Source organism: Alosa pseudoharengus, unplaced genomic scaffold (genome assembly GCF_046254945.1).
Source record: "Alosa pseudoharengus isolate Yale_2024_CS ecotype anadromous, Long Island Sound unplaced genomic scaffold, YU_APseudo_1.1 YU_APseudo_1.1_scf_21, whole genome shotgun sequence".
NCBI classification, from domain to species: domain Eukaryota; kingdom Metazoa; phylum Chordata; class Actinopteri; order Clupeiformes; family Clupeidae; genus Alosa; species Alosa pseudoharengus.
Window position 1 is genome coordinate 35,620,459 of NW_027468674.1, and position 17,375 is coordinate 35,637,833.

A 17,375-nucleotide genomic window follows, 5' to 3' on the forward strand; every position below is an offset into this window, starting at 1 on the left:
GGATTAATCGACTGTTTGTGCTGTTAGAAGAGAGGATCCATTTCAGTGCCAAGTGATCGGTCACCACAGTAAAGAGTTTTGACTCCAAATAATACTGCCATTTCTCTAAAGACCAGACTACAGCCAAGCACTCGCGTTCGGTAGTGGTGTAGTTTCTCTCCGCATTACTGAGGGTCCGAGAAGCATATGCTAGGACCTCTTCCGTACCAATCCAGGTCTGCTAAGTGAGTACCGCCCCAAGGCCGGTTTCACTGGCGTCAGTATACACCACAAAGTGCAAATGAAAGTTAGGGTGGCCCAGGATAGGTGGAGAAGTCAGAAAACTTTTTAGAGTATCAAAAGCCCTCTGACATGCCTCACTCCAGCTAAACCTCACACCCTTTTTCTTCAAGGTGTTGAGGGGCTCAGCCACCTTGGGAGAAACCTGGCACGAAACGGTGGTACCACCCTGCCATGCCAATAAAGCGTTGTACCTCTTTGAGGGAGGTCGGTGTTGGAAAGTTCATTACTCCAGAAATCTTATCTGGATCGGGTTGGATGCCCTGAGGGGTAACGATGTGTCCCAAGAACTTGATGGATGTCTGGCAAAAGCTACATTTTTTCAAATTCAAGGTGAGGCTGGCTGATTTCAGTCTGTCAAAGATTTGCTGCAAGACACAGAGATGTTGTTTACTTGAACTGGAATATACAATTATATCATCCAAATAAACAAAACATATCTGTCCCCTCAGTTCCCCTAAAACCCTTTTCCATAAGTCGTTGGAACGTGGCGGGTGCATTTTTTAACCCAAATGGTATTACATTAAAGTGGTAAAGACCAGCAGGAGTGGCAAATGCAGTCGTTGGTTTGCTAAGGGGCTCCATAGCAACCTGCCAATATCCACTATTGAGGTCTAGATTGGAAAAGATGGTCGCTCCAGACAAAGAGTCCAGGATTTCCTGAATGGTAGGCAAGGGATACGCATCACTTTCTGTAAAAGCATTTAGGCGTCGATAATCTATACAGAAACGATGACCACCATCTTTTTTTGGAATCAGCACCACAGGCGAGGACCAACTAGAGTTAGAAGGTTCAACTATGTCTTGGCTCAGCATGTCATTGAGCTGCTCCATGACAATGTGCTGTTTAGTTGGTGACAGACGATAGGGACGCTGTTTAATGGGAACCTGGTGCTGGGTGTATATGGCATGTTGAAGGACAGAAATTCTACCTGGGGTCAAAGTGCACACATCATCATTGGACTCCATCATGGTTTTAAAAGAGTCCCTCTGATCCTCTTCCAGTATAGCATTCTCAATGGCTCTTTGCAGGTAAAAGGAGGCTGTAGGTTTCAAGGTCTCAACAGCAACGGGGGGAACAGCAGTCATAAGAGCAGAAGTTTTAGACTTAATACAAGTGTTTTTTCCTTGCTCAGGGCAATCAGAGTATGACTGATTTTGAAGACTCCAGCCATAAGACACGGGGGTGAGAAGGTCTCTTCAAGTACGGTCGTCAGAGAGGATTCAGGGACATCTGTCCCCACAACAGTGTTCATTCCTCCCCTTTTGTCCTGAGAGGCTTGCGCAGGTCCAGTGCCCTTCCTCTCTTTCATCTGCCCTTGGGAGTAGGATGGGCAGGATCCCGGAGGATGTTGGCCTTTGCATCTCCAGCACAATACAGTCTTCTCTGCAGTCTGTGTAGATCGGATGGTAGTGAAAGGATGACTTGAAGGGATACAAGAGGCTGAGCTAACTTGAGCAAGCTGTTGGTGATGTTCCCAGTCCTTTTCGAGCTGAGTCCCTAGTCTCACCATTTCCTCCACCTCTTTGACTCAACCTCGAAGTTGACTGGCTAGGCGAGGGGAAATGTTTTTTAAAATGAGCTTGATGATCTCAGGCTCTGTAATCCCCTGTTTCCATCTCTTGCACAAGGCACGATAGTTATAGGCAAAGTCCCGGATAGACTCCGCCAGTTCTTGAACTCTGGTATGCACCCTCTCAGCCAACTCATCATCATAATCCTCCGCTAGGAAAGCAGAAATGAAACGGCTTTCAAAGTCAGCCCAGGTGGTTATATATTCACGTGCAACATCCCACCAATCTCTGGCAGTTCCATACAAAACATTTCGCAATGTAGCAATGATGTCATCATCTGGCAGAGGGTTCAGAGCAAGATAATCATGACACTCAACATATCTTAAAGGGTCAAGATCATCCTCTTTCCTACCAAAGCAAGGAAACTGTATTTTGATCTGTGATTTCCCAACAAACATGCCACTTAAATATCCTGACAGTGTAGGATTAGAAGGGGAAACAAAAGTCAGGTTGAATGGTGGACTGGAACTTTGGTAACCGATGCTTCCCAAGGGCTCCAGGTGGGACAGTTACTGTTTGGGTGGCAGCATGGGTAGAAAACGCAGTCTGAAGCGGGTGTTGGCTTAAAGACGGAAGTTCTATATTGAATGAATCCACCATTCTGGTACAGGCAGCAACTTCAGTCTGGATTTGCTGAAGAGTGGAAAAGATTGGTTCTATCATGATTTTGGTATCCTGCAGAATTGCCGTATGGAGGTGTTTCAGCCGCCAATTAAAGGTAGCAGTGAACTGACTGTTCAGATAAGGGATGTGAGAATCCATTATTGCCCCAAAGTCGGTTTGTTGTTTATCTAGTAGATCAGCCATGAGGGATGGGATACGTTCCACAATGTGTTTCACATCAGTTTTAAGCTGTTCCTGACTTATTGAAAATGTTAGGAAATGATGAGCTATAGTGGACTGCAAGCATTGAACAGATCGGTGTAAAATATCAAAACGTCTCGCACCGCGATCAGTAGAAGTATCTGGTCGGGGGCCTGATGGATGGGGAGGAAGTAGAGTAGCTAGCTCATCAAGTCTACAAATATCCATATCAAGAAGAGATGGTTCTGCAGGAGCTAGCAGTTTTTCCGGGTCTTCTGGTGCTGTTTCTGAGTCACTCATTTTTATTTGGAGCTCCGTCCTATGCTCTTTAGGCTCCGCCCCACGTTGGGCGCCAAATCTATAGCGGTATAGCGGCCTTTAGAAGGAAAAAGTATTTTTGGGTGTTGGGCGCCAGACACTTACAAGAAGTGTCACAGAAAGAAATAGCATAAAAAGACTACTACCTCTACCAGATTTAACACAGCAGCTAGAAGGGACTAAGCTAATGCTAAACCTGTACGGCTAGCTCAGGTGAATCTCAGGAAAAGCAATAGGCAATAGAGACAGAGTCAATCATATACCAAGAGTATTAACCCTGAGCTTCAATCATCAGCAGGGGAATAATGACAAGACCCATATGAAAAGAAATAAGGTAATTGTGAAGCCAAAGTCCATCACTGGGATAACTCATAAAATAATAATAATGAAAAGAAATCAAACAATTGAGTCAGCAATCAATACGATTCCCACAAAACCCCAGGCTCATGTTCATAAGCAGTACACAGCACAACTCACATTAATCACATAATACATTTCAGTTCAGCTATTAATTCACTTCAACACAACCAGACAAAGCACACCCGACACCTTTAACCTCTGAATGAGTTCAGTGATTGATTCGTCAATCACCAGGAAGATAATTGCAGTCAGTATGTAGCGTCAGACCCTGAGAAAACGTTCCAGTGAAAGAAAGCCTATGTAGGCCCATAGTATCTGAATCCCCGAGAAAACGTTACGATATTGAAGAATCTATTTATAGTCTCTCAATCCCCGAGCAAACGTTCCAGTGTAGAAGAGCCCATGTATAGTATCTGAATCCCCGAGAAAACGTTACGATGTTGAAGAATCTATTTATAGTCTCTAAATCCCGAGCAAACGTTCCAGTGTAAAAGAGCCCATGTATAGTATCTGAATCCCTGAGAAAATGTTACGATGTTGAAGAATCTATTTATAGTCTCTAAATCCCGAGCAAACGTTCCAGTGTAGAAGAGCCCATGTATAGTATCTGAATCCCAGAGAAAACGTTACGATGTTGAAGAATCTATTTATAGTCTCTAAATCCCGAACAAACGTTCCAGTGTAGAAGAGCCCATGTATAGTATCTGAATATCCGAGAAAACGTTACGATATTGCAGAATCTATTTATAGTCTCTAAATCCCTAAGAAAACATTACGGTCTGTATCTTGTCACAGACAACGACCAGCATACAGAAACGTCGACCACAAAACAGCTAGGCCGATTAAACAGCGTGTGTGCAGCAATTAGTCACCTGAGAGAGAGAGCCAGTTCGCAGAGCAACACCCCGTAGTCCACAAGTGCTTCAGTAGCCAAGTTCCATGTTATAATCCGTTTGGACACCAGTCATCCCAAGTTTACGAGCCTCCGTATACTTTGAGCCGCTACTATTAGTGAGTCATCCTAGTCTCACCCGCAAGCGAATTGGCCGCCAAACAAAAAGACTCTCGCAACAAGAAATAAACTTGGCTATATTCTATGGAAGCCTACTAGGTCAAATCACAGCCAGCCAATGACGTTTACTCAATCAGACTAATAATCAATAGGGACAAGAAAAGTTTAAGATTCAAGTAGCAAAAATAGCACGTTTATAAAAGAGAGAGATCAGCTTAAGTTTAGAAAACAGTTTAGGCCTACTCTTGGATAGTAAAGGATAGAGATAACTTACTATTAAAGAGAAATGGGTAAAGGCTGTTTTAAGAAAATGGGCGGGCATGGTGAAGGCTCCATGACATACGCCACACTCTCATTAAAGTTTTCAATGACATAAGCCTCAACACAAGATTCAGGTAAAACATCAGTCCTAGTGCTACTGGACCTTAGTGCAGCATTTGACACTGTTGATCGCAATATTTTACTACACAGACTCAGGGGTGCAGGAGATATTTTAAAAGTAAGGGGGACCAAATTGTGAACACAATCCCATAGTGAGATCAGATATCGGATCGCCACCTCTCGCCCGCTTTCGACCATCAGCCAGAATATTTAGATAATACCATTGATTGTTTTCAAAATATTTTTTTTAAAAAATGGTCAAAACTGTGAGATGAGCACAATGCCAGATCTGCCCTCAGACCATCTTCTTGCTATGTCCAATTCTACTTTTATTTTTTAGATTTATTTCACACTACTTGGGCCAATGGTAGAATACTCTAAAAGCAACATGGGATGTTGATATTTTATGAAGCCATGAATGAATTGCCATGCCTATGATCCAACCATAGGCTACATAATCAAATAGCCTAGTTGGGCCTACTTAAAATTGTCTGGTATAAACCAAATCAACTCTCCACTATGTGTTTTAACATTTATTGATGCAATGTTAGAACATGTTGGCTTAACAAGTTACCAGTCCAGAACACAGAAAGTTGCCTTTATAATCAATTACTATTTGTTCCAACAGCATTTATTTTTATTAAAGGAACCATATGTAGGATTTTGGCCAAAACTGGTACTACAATCACTTTCAAAATACTGTAGAGCAGTGTACACCGCAGATGTGGTAACTAGAGCAGAGCTGGCAACCCAAATGCTGAAACACTACTGACTTTGTGATTACTAGATAGGTGGAGGGTGGCGGATCAGGCTAAAACACAAATATGTAAACATCAACATCAGTTGAGGGCTGCAACTTCACTTTTTTAAATGACGATATCCTGGCCGGACTAATGTTGTCAGTGATATAAGTATTTGAAATTAGCATGATTTCCTAATGTCTAGTGACAAATCAGGGCCATTTTATGATTAATTGAATTACATTTCTTACATACGGTTCCTTTAAGTATATTTTTTGGGGCTTTGTATGCCTTAAATTCGATAGGACAGTGGAGAATGACAGGAAGCGAGAGAGAGAGAGTAGGGATGGGATCGATCCGGAAAGGACCACGGGGCGGGAATCAAACCCGGGTCGTCGGCGTACGGTGCAGCCAGTTGCACCACGGCTGGGGCCGTTCCAACAGCATTTAAACAAAGCATTTATAAAATTGAAAAAAAAACATATTACATAAGAAGTAAAATAAAATACTGTTACTGTAGTAACTGTAGCACTATTATCCCAAGCTTCAAAGAACTCCTCACGTCTGTGACAGACAGACGTAACACCGCTAAATTCTCAGCTTGTTTAGGACCTCACACTGAACGCGTAAGAACGCTAGTAGGCCTATCACTGTGGGGTGTGGTAGCCTACTCTCTGGGATTTATGCACTAAGGTAACTGATGTAGCCAATATATTTGTGTCTTGAAATTATAGACCTCTCCAGAATAAGTCCCGCCTCCTAACTTCCGTATCCATCCAACCTTCGGTCGTCAAATGTCTATGGGAAATAACATGGCGTTTTGAAAGATCGTACCTGTCAAACTCTGTAGGTGACAAATTAGACAAAGCTGCTGGGCAGATTGGCCTACACACTTCTGCCATCTAGTTTCCACTGGATTTTTTTATTTTCGGTGCCGTTTAAGTAGTTTAGTCTATAGCAGTGGTTTTCAAAGTGGGGGCCGGGGCCCCCTGGGGGGCCGCGAGGGGGTGCCAGGGGGGCCTCAGCAATTTGGAAGGAAAAATAAAAGCAACATTGAAAAATGTTAAATATACCCATTACTATTAGGGTTGTTATACAATGCCATTAGAATAATTTGTCGCATATCTGAACATTATATTTTCCATGATAATGACTGGGAATAATAGTAGAGTTATATCTCTCATATAGCAGAAAGCTTCAAATGTCAAAATTTGCCGTAGTATTTTCGATGGGTTTAATAACACATCAAGGGCTCCTTGGCCAGAACCTAGTGGTATTTGGGGGGCCTTGTTGTGGAAAAGTTTGGTAACCCCTGGTCTATAGCATACTACTTAAACGGCACCGACAATCAAAAAATCCAGTGGAAACTAGATGGCAGAAGTGTGTAGGCCAATCTGCCCAGCTTTTTCTACTTCGCTACCTACAGATGTTTTACTGGTATGATATTTCGAAACGCCATGTTATTTCCCATAGACAATCGACGCCCGGAAATTGGATGGATACGGAAGTTACGGAGGCGGGACTTATTCTGGAGAGGTCTATGTTTGAAATAAATGTCATAGAACAAAATCATTGGGTATAGACTTGTATTTTATAAGTTAGTGAAAATGAGTTGATCAGGCTAGTTGAGTTTCAGTAAACATAACAGCTAATGTCAGGATGAGCAGGAGACTAGGCTACCATAACTCCTCAAATTATGCACGGGATTGATTATATTTATAGCCGGACAAATAAAGGCCGGTCCCCAAATACAAGACGGGGTAATAATTGCCCAGTAGGGCTATCAGTCCACCAGCACTAGAAGACATTATTTCGATTTAATTCAATGAAATAAGACCTCTTCTTAATATTTTATTAAATTGTTGTGTGAAAAATGAAGATGTGTGGTAGTGACATTTTTCACCAAAACGCCAGCAACACATCCTTTCTACACTCACACACGCACAGACACTCCCATTGACACGCAAGCGCACTCGCACACACACATAGACCCAGACACCTGTTAGCATCTCCTACACACCTTATTCAAACTTTTGCCTTTTAGCGCGGCTATCACGAAAATGCACACGTCACAAACGCACACATTTCTCAGTTAAAACATGTACTTACCATCGCTGCGAGCAGCGCAGGTACTAGTTGTCTCATCCCATATTCCACTCGCAACACAATAGTTCACCGCACTACAAACTACAAAGTTTCCGCTAGAAAAAAATGGTGCCGGTCAAAGTGACCTTTTGATGATATGCCGGTCAAATATCCTATTATCCCTTCTTAATTAGTCAAATTTAGGAAAACTGGAGACAGGCTATGTAGCTTAAAGAATGACATAATCAGGCTGTATAGAAGGCAACATGTTCATTAGCCCAACTTAAACATGCCTAACAAGATCTAGCCAGTATCTTTTCATGGACAGCAAGAGTCCGCTTCGTTCGTTGTTTTAAAAAGGCTACGTTGTTTGTTGCTGCTACCCACGTTATCTCCAGTGGTGACTGTTTAACTTACACAGATGCGCACACACAAGAATGAGCGCTCACACCACTACCCCCTAATGCTATGCCTCTTTATTTGATAACAATAAATTAAGAAATGTTTCCTATTCTGGGAAATGTTTAGGTTTTTTTTTCTTTCGGCCGCGGTTCAATGATACCGTTTAATTGTGCCAGAAATTATCCGCGCACCAGTAATCGCCTCGTCGAGGAGGCCCTAACCCTGCAGATCATAGACAGAGAACGCATAGGCCTACTGTATGCTTTGGGTAAAGAACACTTTGCATGTCCAGTGTACACGGAGAATGACAGTGTCTTGGAGCGGCCGCACCCCCCGCAACTCCACTTCCAATGTCACTGATTCTGACAGATACGCCCGACACTTCTGCTTTTTATCTGGTAGGGGTGTAACGGTTCATGTATTCGTATTGAACCGAAACGGTACGGGCGTCACGGTTCGGTGCATGAATTTACACGGAGAATACACGGTATAAAAATACATAAAACTCGTGTGCGGATTAATTAATGTCATGCGCAATTACTGTTAAGTAGCGAGAGTTACGGGAGTTCTTTAGCGACACCTAACGCTAATCTGTAGGTCGTCAGTCGAGTCCGTCAGTCATTAGCAGCACTAAGGTTAGACCCACAAGAGTTAGAGCAGTCATTCCCAAACTGTGGTCCGCGGACCACTAGTGGTCCGTGAGGGTACTGCAGGTGGTCCGTGGAAAAGCAAAATAAAATATAAAATATTTTTTTTAAACCTTTATTTTACCAGGAAATGCTAACATATATTCTAAGAATATGTTATTTAATAGTAAAGTAAATAGTAAAGTTATTGTGTGATTATTGTGTGACTAAAAGGCTAGTGGCACTAGTATGTGACGTTCAAGTGCAGTGCCGCTAAGCGCTAACGGTTAGAAGAACTGGTTAGAACCACAACATGGATCGGTGAATGGCAACAGGTTCTCTGAAGAGAAAAGAGGCAGATGTTAACTCTAGTTCTACTAATAATGAGGAGATTGACAGTGAGTCGGGCCAGATTCCTCATAAAGGTACAAAAAAAGGAGGGTGAAAAGAAAACTTATTCTCTTTCTCTGTCTCTCCTTCTCTATCTCTCTCTCGCTCTCAGACAGACAGATGTTCTTATGAGCCTACTGTAACGTTATAGGCTACATTTAATAATATATTGTTAAGAAAATACGTTGTTGAAATGAACTTGATTATGCCATCGGGCGCTTGAGTAAATAAATAAATTAAATATTAATTTATATAAATTAAATATTAATTTATATATATTATTTTTTTTATTTCACAACGAGAATTCAAACTCCGAGCACGGTTCCAATTTCTTGGGCAGTAAAAGCTCACGCTAAGAACCAACCCAGATTTTGTTTAAATCTACACACTTCATATTATGGCTACTGAAAAATGTAAGGTTAATTTATCAAATGCTATTTTGAAGTATTAAAAAACATTTTTGTTTTAGACATATTGGTGCTTTTACGATAGCCTACTGATGTGATGCCCAGTTATAGGCCTATTTTTAGTGCTAGTAGGCCTATTAAGAGGTGCAGATTAATTCAGGTAGGGCTGTGTATAGACATTTTATTAAGGGTATTATGAGGTGGTCCGCGAAAATTCTTCATTACAAATAGTGGTCCACACACACAAAAAGTTTGAAAACCCCTGAGTTAGAGGATCCGCTGGTCTCTTTAAGATCGCAAGTTTGAGAACTTCAGTTACAGTAACGTTAGTACAGGCGAAAGAGTGGTGGATAAGATGAAACTGTGTCGGCGTTGTTCAGCAGTTGTTGGGTATGTGAGTGGAAAAAATGCTACACATATTCGAAGCCATCACCCAGATGATGTAGGCTACCAATCACTGAAACGAGGGGGAAAAAAAACTTCCCCTGCGCTTCAGCAGCCTTTGGATACACATACAAATAGGGCCAAAATCTATGGCTTAAATTAAATGATTTCGTAATGACAGAAAGCTATGTAAATCGCGTGGTAATTACCTTTATGTTGGGGTAACTTGTAACTTCTCACATGAGGAGCTGGTAGTGTTAAGTGCATAGACAGTAAAATAAAGTGACAACGCTAACCAGGCTAATAAACAAACCATGCTACGGTGAGTTAACGTCAAAGGGCAAAGTCACGTGACTTCTAGTTGTAGTCTGTTTATGAAATGAAAGGAGCAATTTCGTTTTTTAAAAAAAGGCAAAATAGTGTGATATTTTCACAGTTAGTAGGCTAGATTATTACTTTACACACAATGAAAAATATTGAGGCAAATTGTAGACCCTTCCATATACAACTAAACACAGATGTTGAAGGTCTTGCTTAAGTGGATTTTTAAAAATCATTTTTCTATGTAATTTGCACTTTCAGAAATAAGAGATACTGTAGGCCTATTTTCAGTTTTATAGCTGATTGTCTTATTTTGTTTACAAGTTACAGATGGAGTCTGGGTACTTATTGTACTGTTTAGCCTACATCTTACACACTTCAGGCTGTTGCAGATAGCTCAGGGAAGAGACTGTATGACACTAGATGGTACAGCCTGAGACATGCTTTCTGCATTTTTGTTTTGCTTTTCCCTCCATTGTACCGAACTCGTACCGAACCGTGATGTCCGAACCGAGGTATGAACCGAACCGTGACTTCTGTGTACCGTTACACCCCTATTATCTGGTGGTGGTGGAGTTGACCGGACATATGAGGCTTCAGACGTTACCAATTTATCATCATCTATCGCGTCTGGCCTCTGAAAAAACTTTTAAGGCTCTGCCTGGGCCTGGCCATGTTTGAACCGCCTCACTCATTTGTTCGTATTTAACATGGACGTTTTAAGCGTGCTCTCCCTATTTGAAATGCAGCAGGCATAGTGTTGTTTAATAGCTTACTTTTCAAACGGTAGAGCCTGTTCATTTAAAAACATAGCCAGAGGACGTATAATATAGGTTTACCTATTAAGGCTTATTCTCAAATTCAAATCATTCATTGCGTTAGGGGACGGGATTATTAGCCAATTTCAATCGGACAATTTGACCGGAGAGATTTAATTTTGTCGAACATTTCATTTTTTTTCCGGCCAATGTCCGGTAATTACCGGACAACGGAAACCCTGCTACAAACAAACATTTCTCACTCACCGCTGCCAATGGGTGTTCCATCGGAATGGCCCGTGGGGAAACCGGAGCCCTTGCGGAACCAATGTTCTTAACGACTGTCCGGTTCAGTGGTGCGAACTTTGATCAAAGATTGTTAAGGCGGAGCAAGATACTTTGTCGTAGTTCATGTCTATGGGCGTGAAATGGGGATCGAATCCTGTCTGCATAAAGAGGCGTGCCGATGACGTATTGACGAGCGTAAGTTGCAACCGGCCAACAGCAGCGGCATAAATAACCGGATATAAGGTTGATTTTCTCCAGACTGGATTGCTCAAAAATGCTAAAAATGTACCTGAAATGTTCAGAAGGGTTTGAGGATCATGAAAATGTGCCCGAAATTCACATTCCTAACTCTATAGAACCAAGACCTTAGCATATGTGATGAAATGAGCTATGCCCATAGACTTCAATGGAGCAGTCGCTGCCTCTGCTCTGCATAAAGGGGGATTTTGACCCCCCCCTCGTGCGATCCGGGTTCCCGGAAGTGGCTCCTGATGAAATCTTGCTCCGCCTTAACAATCTTTGCTTTGATTGTCATGGTGATGTAATATGTGAGTAATTATTGTTTTGTAGCTTTATTTCATGCATATACTGAGTAAATGTGGGATGTATGTTTTCTACTTTTTAAAAGCTATTTTCTGGGGATATTGTGGTAATTTATATGTACTTCTAAATGTATGTTTTTAAAGGTTTTTGTAATGCCATTTTCTGATTAGTTTAGTGTCTGTCCAATCACTGCTCTCTGGTAGATTGTGAGCCCTTCAAAAGGGCAGGGGTTTTCATTTGGGGAGAGAGAGAGCCAGGGGAAAACACGCTTGCTGTGAAGCTGTGCAGAGAAGTAAGTGCAAGAGAAAGTGCTATTGTGATAGTTATCTAAACAGTCTTTTGTTGTAGTTATATTTGTGTTGCCTGATTGAGGCCGGTTTTGTTTTCCGTTTATCCTCAGTTTTTGTTTTCTCTTTTGTTAATCACTACTACTGCACTGTAAATAAAACTCGCACCCGCTTCACTTTAGTTTTGAGTTGCCTAGTCGTTCTTCTTGCGGTCATCCTGATATGAGAGAGGGGTGGGCAAGCCTCAATCTCACATGTGGGTTGGATTAATACTGTTGGCAAAGAAAGTCGTTTTCATATACCATGGGACTCCAACACATGCTCTCACACTCATTCGCTTGCCGCCCCCTTCAAGCTGATTGGCATTCCAGCCTACAAATGTAATAAAAAGTAGGCTAAATCATGCATAATTAAACAATAACTCAATTTAGGCTACTTGGCTCCATAAAAAGGTTTCCACTACAGCACAGCCCCTGTTCAATGAACGGCTGCCTTGTCTCACAATAAACAGCGGTGGAATCCCGACACTTTTTCAACTGCATGAAACGTAATAGTGAACCATCAAATACCTCCTAGATTTCAGTGCCCATCAGTCCCAACATTTAGAAATATAATCAAACAGTCCAAAAGTAAATTAAATCCCAAACCAAACCGAAAATGTTATGCTTTTGATAGCGTACCGGTATGCCACTCCAAACGCCTCGAATACCAGCCTGCACCAAATAAAGGTGCTGTGATTTGCACAGCCTAAGTAGGCTAAATAAAAGACCCCAGCCATAATTTGAGGATTTACACTAAGTAGCTTGGATTATTTTATGATGGTTGTTAGACAAACTGGCTTCAGATATCCAACTGAGTGAATATGAGATTGTGCAGTCTTACATGGCTGTGGTTAGTGGTGTGATGCTGTTAATGAGGAGTTTTACATAGCCAGCGCAAACGGTTATTATTTATTTAGCAGTACCTATAAGGCTTTTTTTCCCTTATCAAAAGTGAGGGGGACGACGGCCGTCTCTTCAGCACTGCGGGGGACATCCCCCACGTCCCCTGTGCCGCCGGTGCGCCTGCACAAACTAGAACACTGGATTTACAGGCATAGGTATCAACGGGCTAAAATCATATCTACAAGAAAGGAGCTTCTTTGTTGCCATCAGAAACTGTACCTCAACACCAACGTCCTTAACCTGTGGTGTTCCCCAGGAGTCGATTGTGTTTTGATTCTGGGGCTAACTTCAGCTTTGTGTGATTAGATAACTTTACTCTTACTTATGCCCATAGATAACTCTACTGGCAAATGGCATACCGGCATGTTTTCTCTCTTGTACTCACTCAAAATGCATGCTATGTCCTCACAATCCCTCTCAACAATGCTTGATATGGGAAATTGCTAAACATTTCAATAATAACAGACATTCATGTGTAAGCTATGCAGCTGAATTAGTGTTTTACCCTTGAGTAGTTTAACTGAGATGAGATTTTTTTTTTTCTGTTAAAGCAAAAAATATTGGGTGGGATAAACATGACTGTTTTGAATATTGGATGAGATACAGTCATGTGACAAAGTTAGCACACAGTTAATCATGATTAATTGCTGAATTCCTATAGTTAATCACAATTAATCACATATTATATGATTAAAATTCTATTATTTTGCATTTCTGAACTTTCCAGGAGTCCATATTAACAATATAAAGCAATTATTGTGTATCTTGATTGGGATTCAAATGAAAGCAAGTTACATAATTAAAGAAGCCCTATGCAGGTCTGGTTATTCCTTCGCTGTTTCTGGGTTTTCGCCGGATTTGGGCTCGCATAGCTCCCCCTGCAGCTTCGGTAGCAAGTGACTGCTACGCTAAACCCCCACTAAACACATACAGGGCTCACAATAAAACGGTCGAGCAAACACATTGTTCAAGAGACTATCAAACCACCTTACAAAAACAAAGTTCACCCAAGGTTGGGCTACTTACAATTTCAACAGCAACCAAGCCAAGTCAGAGTCCGTTTTGCAGTTTTCTTAAAAAACTACAATCTGACTACATTTTCGAGGCGCGATTGGATACTTCCGCTGAGTCACATCCGGATTTACCCGGTCCGGGTTCAGAAAGTTGCATATTCGTTTTTTCCGCGGAGAAGCGATAGGGGGAGACAAAGCACCCACCAAACAACCCAGAAAGTGTTGTAGAACCATCAGAACGACTCTCAACCTGCATAATTAAGTTAATTTTTGCTAAAATTGTTTGCTTCTTTAATTGAACTTAGGTCTATTTGATTATTTCAAATCAAATTTCAAAAGATGTGCAGCAGACCTGAGGCAAAACAATATTTTCTTCAGAAATATATAAACTGAAATAAATGCTACCGCAGAAGTGCATGCACAAAATGTAGGCCTACAAACATTATAAAGGGCATAACAAACAGAAAATACTATATTCATACTATTTTCATTATCTTTGAGTTCAGCTGAAAATAAGGAACTTTTCGACATGAGTGCACTGCCATTTTATAGGCCTACAGTCTATGGTGCACTGTCACTTGCCACACACATCAGCGCCGACGTTTTCAACAGGCAAACACTGGATGAACAATGGATTTTATGGAGCAGCGTCGACCAAATATAACTGAATCGTGATTTACGGCAGCAAAGTGCGATGCTGGTGTGCGGAGTTGTATTGAAAAGAATGGAATCTAATGTAAATGAATGTCGAAAGCAGAGTGCATCGCACTCATGTCGGCATCGGTGTCCACAGCAATTTAAAACACCAGCCGACCAGGAGTTAAGAACTGCGTTGGTGTTTATTATCTCCATGACTACAGGAGGAGGACTAGGAGGAAGTAAAGTTCTTAGAATATTTGCTAGGAAGTGTCTGGCAGTTGGAGGACAAGGAATGGTGCATCAAAAGCCAAAGAGTCAAAATAGTAGCAGCCGAAGAGGATTGTTGATAACAGAACAAATGATGGTGAAAAAATCTTTGGCGGCACACGATTAATGCGTCAGCCTAGGCTACTACTCTTTGGCCGGCTCGTAAGCCCAAACAAGTGTGTGCAGCATGCCTTTACGTAGCCTACTAACGGCGCATCATCATAAAGATACATTTAATCTGCATCACGCCCCATTTTAGCGGAAAACAAGTTAACATTATATCATTGATTCCAATGGGAAAGACAGCTAGTAATTACACGTTGACGTTACATCTAGTTATTACACGGCTCTTCATAATGCTGCAGAATGCTCCATTCACTTGAAAGGGCCTTCCCAACATTCGGCGGTCTGCTAATTCTGAATAACAGAATGTTGCCATTAGGCTATTTAACGGCCTAAGGCCTAATTTAGCACCCCCCCCTTCTTTTTGCGTGGAAGCGACAATCACCTTTCAATCATTAAAATTATTGTTAAATATTATAATCAATAATATTTGTTGCCGGAGTTGATTGCTTTAGTGGATAGCCGTGTAATAAGCGGGATAATGTAAAGAACGCCCGGTCATTGTCGGGAAATGGGTCCCTTCAGGGCGGAACAAGACCCCTTCGCTGTGCGTCGGGGTCCGGTCCGCCCTGTCGGGACCTATTTCCTGACAATGACCGGCGTTCTGTACATTATCCCTTACTTATTAATTCACAGGACATTCAGTAATTTTACTAACACGGCAGTTATGAAGAATTATGTGTATGTAACTTACTCATGTTGAAACTATGTACATTACCAACCTAATTCGTTTGCAATACCCCAATGTTGAGAACAAATTTAGCAGGTAGCTACACTTACCATAATATCCCATGCAAAATGGTTAGCTTGCTAGCTAGCTAACTGTGGAACTTCAGTATAACATAGCCAATTCTCACCTAGTTGTAGGAAATAGGCTACGTTCATATTACAAGTGATAGAATGAATGTGTGACTTATGTTTAGTTGATGTTATGACATGTAAAGTTAAGCTTGCCGAACTTAGTTATAGTCAGCCACGGGCAGTTTGACTGTGCCTACTTTCGTGACACTCCTAAAGTGGAAAGAGCAATAAATAGGAACATAATAATAATAATAATAATAATAATACATTTACATATTTAAAAACGCCTTTCAGGACACCCAAGGTCGCTTCACAGATAAAACAAATAGAAGGAAAATATATATTAATATCAATAATGGTCACATTAATCCCATAATATATATATATTAATATCAATAATGGTCACATTAATCCCATAAACACACAGATAACTCTTATACCAACCTTATTTTGTGCCTTTTATTCACGTTTGTTTCTAGATTTAATAAGTATAAGCCCTTTTCGCTCCCCACTTCGATGCAGCATAGGTTTCCATTATATCAGCACATACAACGTTCCATTCCATAGAGAGCCGAAGTCACGCCCATTCCATTAGCCACCATGGGACCTATCTTTCAAAACATTTTGAACAGCAGCCTATGGCTATGGCAGAATTATTTTCTGGTCCCGGTTGAAAAGACAATGGGTAAATGGTTAACCCAATAATTTTCAGTGTCCCGCCGGTGAGACGGGACTCTTGGGAATCCAAAAATGACAACTTTTTTCATGTACAATATGTATAGTGCTTTACATTCTCAGATTAATTTTATTATGTCTCAATTAAATTTGATCCAAATGCCCTCCTCCCCCTCCTCCGCTTTTGGTGCTACCCTGACTTCTGGCTGCAGTGAAGCTGCAGCACAATAAGTAGATGCAACATATTGGGTACTGAAATATTTACAAGAATCCATAGAAATTGAATCTTCATGTTGTATTATCCAATGTTAGTTGTACAGATGTATAGTCTATCTTATACACACTCATTGAACCAACAAAGTAAATGCAAAAACAGAGACTGTAATTATTCCATATTTTGTGTAGTCAGTCTATATCAGAACACATGACATACAATCTATATAGTCCACAAAAAACCTCAAAGTGTTACCTTTCATTTGAGACCAGGATTATGCTTCTACACAAAGGGGTTCATGTGCAGTAAGCATGTGATTGTCAGTATGCATTTTGGATTACAAAAAGTCCTATGGGGAGTATCCATAGGCATTTTACAAAACGCATGGGCATACCTTGGCAAATAATAGTCTAAAGCACTCATATTTTCATTCTATATTGATCTACTTTTGCACACAGCTTCACAAGACCTGGTGCTAGGGCTCAGTTGTGTTTCTAAGGGATATCAAGTGACCTAGAGGGCTGAAATGTGGTCAGTTCAGAGATGCTTGTAATCCGGCAGAAAGAAAAAACTATATTCTAGCCTCTGTAACTCTTTGTCAGTAGCCTACATCACACAGTTATTTTGACTGTTTCCTACGAAAACTACAGGTTCTCAGCTTTCTATAGAGGTCCAGCATTTGATGGTTGACCCCAAAAGAGGTGGGAACAATGCCGTTGTAAATGGGCACAGTGCAATT

The 17,375-nt window shown here is 41.2% G+C and overlaps 1 protein-coding gene across 1 annotated transcript in view; it reads left to right on the forward strand.

Moving 5' to 3' along the window:
• The window catches only part of LOC143138210 (inactive carboxypeptidase-like protein X2), a 289,505-nt gene that overhangs the window by 164,211 nt on the left and 107,919 nt on the right, over window positions 1-17,375 (forward strand). The gene's annotated exons all lie outside the window — the stretch shown is intronic.